The sequence below is a fragment of the Arachis duranensis genome, chromosome 4 (assembly GCF_000817695.3).
Source record: "Arachis duranensis cultivar V14167 chromosome 4, aradu.V14167.gnm2.J7QH, whole genome shotgun sequence".
Lineage (NCBI taxonomy): Eukaryota > Viridiplantae > Streptophyta > Magnoliopsida > Fabales > Fabaceae > Arachis > Arachis duranensis.
In genome coordinates, this window is record NC_029775.3 from 102,436,126 (window position 1) to 102,442,733 (window position 6,608).

The 6,608-nt window shown below is 35.8% G+C and overlaps 1 pseudogene; it reads right to left on the reverse strand.

Moving 5' to 3' along the window:
• Window positions 1-4,795: 4,795 nt before the first annotated feature.
• Window positions 4,796-6,608, reverse strand: part of LOC107485328 (uncharacterized) — a 5,556-nt pseudogene continuing 3,743 nt past the window's right edge.

Here is a 6,608-nt window from a genome sequence, read left to right on the forward strand (position 1 = left end):
CCAGCTCCGCATCCCCTCCTTTTTGGAGGCTCAGTTGATGTATAGCTCCCATTCTGGGAGGATTCCATGTGTATTGGTGAATTCGGATATAAAGTCGGCCAGTATTTGAGCTTTCAATGATCCTCGTGATTGATAAGAGATGTAAACTCTAAAAGTTTGACCAACCACTTAGTTAGTCTACCTGCTAGATCTAGCCATGCCAGTATTTGACACAATGGTTGGCTTGTCCAAACTATAATTTGATGATTCTAGAAGTAATGCCACAATCATTGAGTGATGCGTGCGCATCTTTCCTATCTTTCCTAGTGAATTGCATTCAAATTATTGAGTTTACTCAAGATTTAAATATCTTTTTAGCCACTATGGATGCTACTTTGAGTTGTGTGTAATTCTATTTATTTCAGGTAGCATTCGGATGCATTTGATGGAATTTCTATAGAAAAAGAGAAGAAAGTAGATGATGCTGTCAACCCTGACCTCTCTGCACTCTAACATGAATAACTCAAGTTACAGAAGTCCAATTGATGTGATTTTAGTGGTATCTGAAAGCTAACTTCCAAAGCTTTCCAACGATGTATAATAGTTTATATTTCTTCTCCGGAAATTTGGCAAGGGTGGTGCCTAACTTGGGATTCTCCAAGTTAGGTGCTAAGACAAACTGCACACGTTAATTACATGCTGTATTGGTGACGCTTAACTTAGTTTTTCCCAAGTTAGGCGCCAGAACAAGAGAAAGGCTTCAAGTGCTCACTGCCAAGGTGGTGCCTAACTTAGAGTTTCTCAAGTTAGGCACCAGACACAACCATCACACTCATTCCTTGCTGCCTCCTCCAAGTTAGGCACCACACAATCCCAACTTAGGCGCCAGGTCAAGCAATGCACGCCCAATCCTTGCTGCCTCCTCCAAGTTAGGTGCCAAGTCCTCCAAGTTAGGTGCCAACTATAGGAATCAAAGTGGTTCCCATTCATCCATCAATACCTGTACGAGAGATTAATTGATTTTAATTTAACATATTTTATTTATAAATAGGAAAATATATTATTTAGTTTTAGAAAATATATTTTACATTAATTAGGATTAGATATAAAAGGGAAAAGAATCAGCCCTTCAGGCTCATCTCTTCTCTTTTCTCTTATCATTCTGCACTTTACAATTTTTCAGAACCCTAGTTTTTCTCTTTGAACCATGAGCAACTAAACCTCTACTGTGAAGGTTAGGAGCTTTATTTATTATATGGATTAATACTATTAGTGTTCTATTTTAATTCATGTATTGATTTCAATTTCAAGAATTGTTTTCGTTCTTTATCTTATGAATCTGGGTGGAATGGAAGTATGACCCTTGTTCTAATTGAGTTCTTGTAAAACTTGGAAAAGCTCTTTGCTTGAACAATAGCTTGAAAATAATTTCTCTTAAATTTTTAATTATCTGGACTTAACAGGATATGTGACATATAATTCTCTTATATTTGGATAATTAGGATTTCTGTGGCATATAAACTAGAATTGAACTTAACCCTCTAATTAGAATCAAGTGACCAAGGAATTGGCGGTTGATGAAGGTTAGAGGAGACTAAAAAGGTTTAAGGAATTAGGGTTTAGTCATATATAGTTTGCCATGAATTGAATCTTACATGATTAAAGTAGTTGGTAAGAAAAGTTAATTTGGAAAATAAATATCTCTGAAACCTTAACTGTTTTCTCCTATATTACTCACACCAATTTACTGCTTGCTTTCTGATTTCCTGAATTTACTGTTAATGCTTTTGAACTCTCAAAATACCATTTTTTGTTTGTCTGACTAAGCCAATCACTCAATAATTGTTACTTAATCCATCAATCCTCGTGGGATCGACTCTCATTCACTTGAGGTACTACTTGGTACGACCGGGTGCACTTGCCAGTTAGTTTGTGGGTTATAAATTCCATACCATCGAGCTGTGATTATCAAGGCAAACGCTAGTTTTTCTATGGTTGGGTATCTGGTTTCCGCATTTTGTAGCATCTTGCTGATGAAATAAACTGGTGTTGTTCTTTAGCTATTTCTGTGATAAATACAAAACTAACTGTGTAAGCTAAAATTGAAATATATAAGTAAAGAGGCTTACCGTGGTGGAGTTTCTAGAGAATAAGTGGTGAGCCGAGAAGATTTTTGAATTCAGTGAATGCTTGCTCGCACTTATCGGTCTAGATGAATTCTTTTGCCTTCTTAAGGCTATTAAATAAGTGATACGACTTTGCAACGGTTGCGAGCAAAAATCTTGACGGGGCTACTAGGCAGCGGTGGGTTGTTGTACTTCTTTAATTATTTGAGGTGATTACATCTGTATTACAGCTTGGCGTTTGTCAGGATTCGCCTCTTTTCCCCGATGTGTTAGCATGAAACCGAGAAATTTGCGCTTGTTTACTTCAAAAGCACACTTTCTGGATTTAGCCTCATATTATATTTCTGAAGTTGCTGAAAAACTTCATGGAGGTTGGCTTAGTGATTTTCTTTCGAGCTTGATTTTACTACCATGTCACCAATGTAGACTTTGATGTTTTGACTAATTTGGTCTTTGAAGACCTTGTCCATTAGTCTTTGATATGTAGCACCTGCATTTTTAAGTCCAAAGGGTATTACCTTATAACAAAAATTACCATGGTCAGTTATGAATGCAATCTTGTCTTGATCTTCTAGATGTATTAGTATCTGATTGTAGCCGGAGTAATCGTCCATGAAGCTTAACACCTCAAAGCCTAAGGTGCTATCCACCAATTTATCAATGCTCGGTAATGGATATGAGTCATTGGGACATGCTTTATTTAAGTTTGCAAAGTCCACGTACATGTGTCATTTTCTTGAGCTCTATTTTACTATTACCACATTTGACAACCATGATGAGAATCTGATTTCTCGGATGAATCCTGCATCAAGCAATTTTTGAGTCTCTACTATGGCTGCGTCTCTCCTTTTTGTTCCTAACTTTTGCTTTTTCTGACGCACTGGTCGGACGTTGGGGTCAATTGGAAGTTTTTGGCATATGACATTCGAATCAATTCCAGGCATATCCGCTGGTGTCCATGCAAAAATGTCAGTGTTAGACTTGAGTAATTTGGTGATGTTTTGCTCATTTCCTACAGAAAAAATAGATCTGATATTGGTGTATTGGTGTTTGAGTTCTATGAGTTAAACCTTGCTTAGTTCGTCTGTTGGGGTAGGTTGGTTGGAGATGTTGTCTCGGCGATCCAGTTTGGTCAGGGTCGGGATATCCTCTATGTTGTAGACAGAGTTAACCAGTTGAATGGTTTCTGTTATCGGTGGTCTCAATTTCAGTCCTGCACTTGTAGCATTGTCATGCATCCTTATGGTCAGCATGTACTGTTGCAACGATGTTAGCCTGCACATGAAACTTTATGCACATGTGAACTGTAGAAACAATACCACAAAAGAGGTAAGAGATGGTCGCCCCAAAATTACATTATAAGGACTGACACAATCAACTACTAAAAATTGAATATCTAGGATTTTTTTGCATAGGTCCTCCCCTAGTGTCGTTCTTAACCATACATAACCTGTCACGGGTACCCTTTCCCTAGAGAAGCCTACCAATTCTTCGGTTGACGGTTGCAGAGCTTTTTTGCTGAGTTGCATTTTTTGAAAAGTTAAGTAGAACAAAACATCAGCACTACTCCCTAGATCAAGTAAGACTTTTCTGACAGTTAGGTCTCCCATGTTTATTGAGATCACAACAGGATCGTCGAAGTTCGAAAATTGGGACTTGAAGTCGGATGCATCCAAAGAAATGCGCTCTGCCAGGAGTGAGGCTTGTTGTGCCTTTGAAGATCCTTCCATGGTTAGCATGGTTTGATAACTTCGTTTTTTGGTCGTGCTAGTGATCCCTCCTCCTGCAAAGCCTCCTGAGATATAGTTAATAACTCCCCTCGGTGTGGGGAGTTCGGGTGGGGCATGCCAAGCTCCTTTGTCTTTAGATGTTGAATTATAATTTCGTTGGTCTGTTGTTGGACTCATCATTTTTTTTACTTCTACTGCTGACGTATTTATCTAGCAACCCCTGTCTTGCCAATTATTCCAACAAGTCCTTGGCTACTACATATTCGTAGGCGGTGTGACCGAACTTCTGATGGAATGCACAATGTTTACTTTTATCCACATATTTCTGGTCTTGATAAGTTCCTACTTTGCTAGGTGGTTTTCTGAGTTTAGTGTGGAGAATTTCCTTTATTATGTCCTCCCTCTTTGTGTTGAACTTTGTGTAGGAATCAAACTTCAGCGGTAATTTGAAAGGTTTCTTTTGTTCCCTCGTCTGGCTTGGTCTTCCTTGTCTATCCTCTTCCTTTTAGGTGTTTATTTTTTGGCATTCTTGGCTTCTCTCAGTTCTTCAATTTCTATCTGTTCGGATGCTTTGTCCCTGAGCTCGGTTAATGTTTTAGGTTTGGTTACTGCGATAGTCTCCTGGAATCTTCCTGGACGTAGGCCACTCTTCAGCGCATGTAAGTGTACGTCTGGACTGATATCGAAATTTTCATTGTAAATGTGGCAAATCTTGTCATATAATTTTTCAGGTTTTCATGCTGACCTCGTTTGATAGTGCTGAGGAAATTAGAATCATGAACGTAGATCTTCGAGGTTGCAAAATGGTTGACAAACAGATCGGCAAAGTCGTCAAAGTTGGAAATTAAACTTGCAAGGAAACCAAAAAACCATAATAATGCGGCTCCGTCCATAAAGGTCGAAAAAGAACGACATAAAATTGAGTCAGAAGTGCCATTCATAAACATCATAAATTCAAATTTAGTGATGTGGATTTTGTTCACCAAAACCCTCATATGGTTTCAGCATGGTTGGAAGTGTAAAATTCTTTGGCATCTGGAAGTTCATTATCTTTGCAGAAAAAGGGTTTGTTCTCTTCTTTGTGGACTTCGGTTTAGGGGGGTAACCTCCATCACCGTGTTTTGTTTTAGAGTGATGTTCATCCACAAGGTTTTCTTTGCTCCCATTCTTTCTGTCACCTTCCTCCATATCCGTTTGACCTGCAAGGAGTTCAGACATCTTTCTTACTTCTGCTTGGAGGGCAGCATTCATAGCTACTAACTTAGCATGAGTGGAGGTAGGTGGCGGTAGTGAATCGTTGGTTATGCTTGGGACCCTGCAAAAAGGAGACGAAACAAACAAAGGAAAAGGATTGTGAGGTAACGTTAGATTTCGGCTCCACGGTGGGCGCCAAATGTTCTGTCAAGGATACTCCGAGTTATAGCTCGTCGCTACTAAAGGGTGAATGCTTCAACACTTCTTGGACAACAGTGCTAGGTAATCCCCGGAGCTCGAGCGCAGTCATGAAATCTGCAAAAAAGACTCCGACGCCCAAATCAATAGTATATTTATTAGAGTGTAAAATAGAAACAAAAATACTAGGATTGTGATTTGTGTTCTCCATTTACCCCTTTTGTTCAGCTAATGCTACTATTTATTGTTGTTTATGGTAACTAATCTCCCATCGCTGAGATATTAGGGGCAGTTTTTGTAGTTAATAGTTATTTATTTTAAAAATATTGAAAGAAAATCTGAGGTATAACCTTATCTATCTGAAATACAAGGGTTATGGAACATTAGGGTTTAAAATTTGGAATGGATTATAAAGAAGGAAGGTTGGTTGCTTAAATATAAAGAGAAGGAGGAGAGTTAATTGACACAAAATATGAAAAATTAGAAAACATGAAAAACTGCACGTAGTGGGAGAGGATTTTAACGCAAACAAAACAAACACAATTTTTGTAGCTATTCCTATATTTGAATTTTTTTAATTTAACGATGCAACTAAAATATTTGCTAATATTTCATTCGATCTAAATAATAATAAAATATGTCAATTTTTACTTTTTTAAATCGATCCAAATTAAATTATTAATATTTTTATTATTTTAAAAAATTATATTACGTGGAATACGTCAATTTTTACGTATTATCTGTGCACATGTGATACGTGTTTAAAAATTTGTTTTTTTTTTTTTAATTTCGTTTACAGTATGAATAAGATATACTCATAATTAATTTGTTTATACTATAAATAAAGATAAGTAATAAGATACAAAAATATAAATTATATTCAAATTATCTATATTCTATAAATAAAATATTTAAAATATTTATTAAAAAAAATTCATTAACATCTTATCTTGTAATTCACCTTGTTTTTAACTTATAAAACCAGTAATCAATAATGACGACATACATGTGCACCCTTTTGCTTCTATGTATTTGTACCATGAACCGAGTTACCGAGACACAGACTTGAAGAATAATAATAATAATAACAATAATAATAATAATAATAGAAAATTGCATTCTTCTTTTTTCAGAGATATTAAAATGACACTCTCGTCTCTTCTATTTATAAAATATACATTTTTTTTATAAATTTTAAAAAATCTCATCTTTAATTCATTTTAAATTTTTTATATGAACTAATATTAACTTTATCTATTTTAAAAAAAATAAATTATTTTTTACAAAAATATTCTTTAACAAAAATTTTATTTTTTGTCATTAAATTTTACTTAATAAAATACTCTTTAATAAATTATTTTTTAATTGATTAAATTGTATT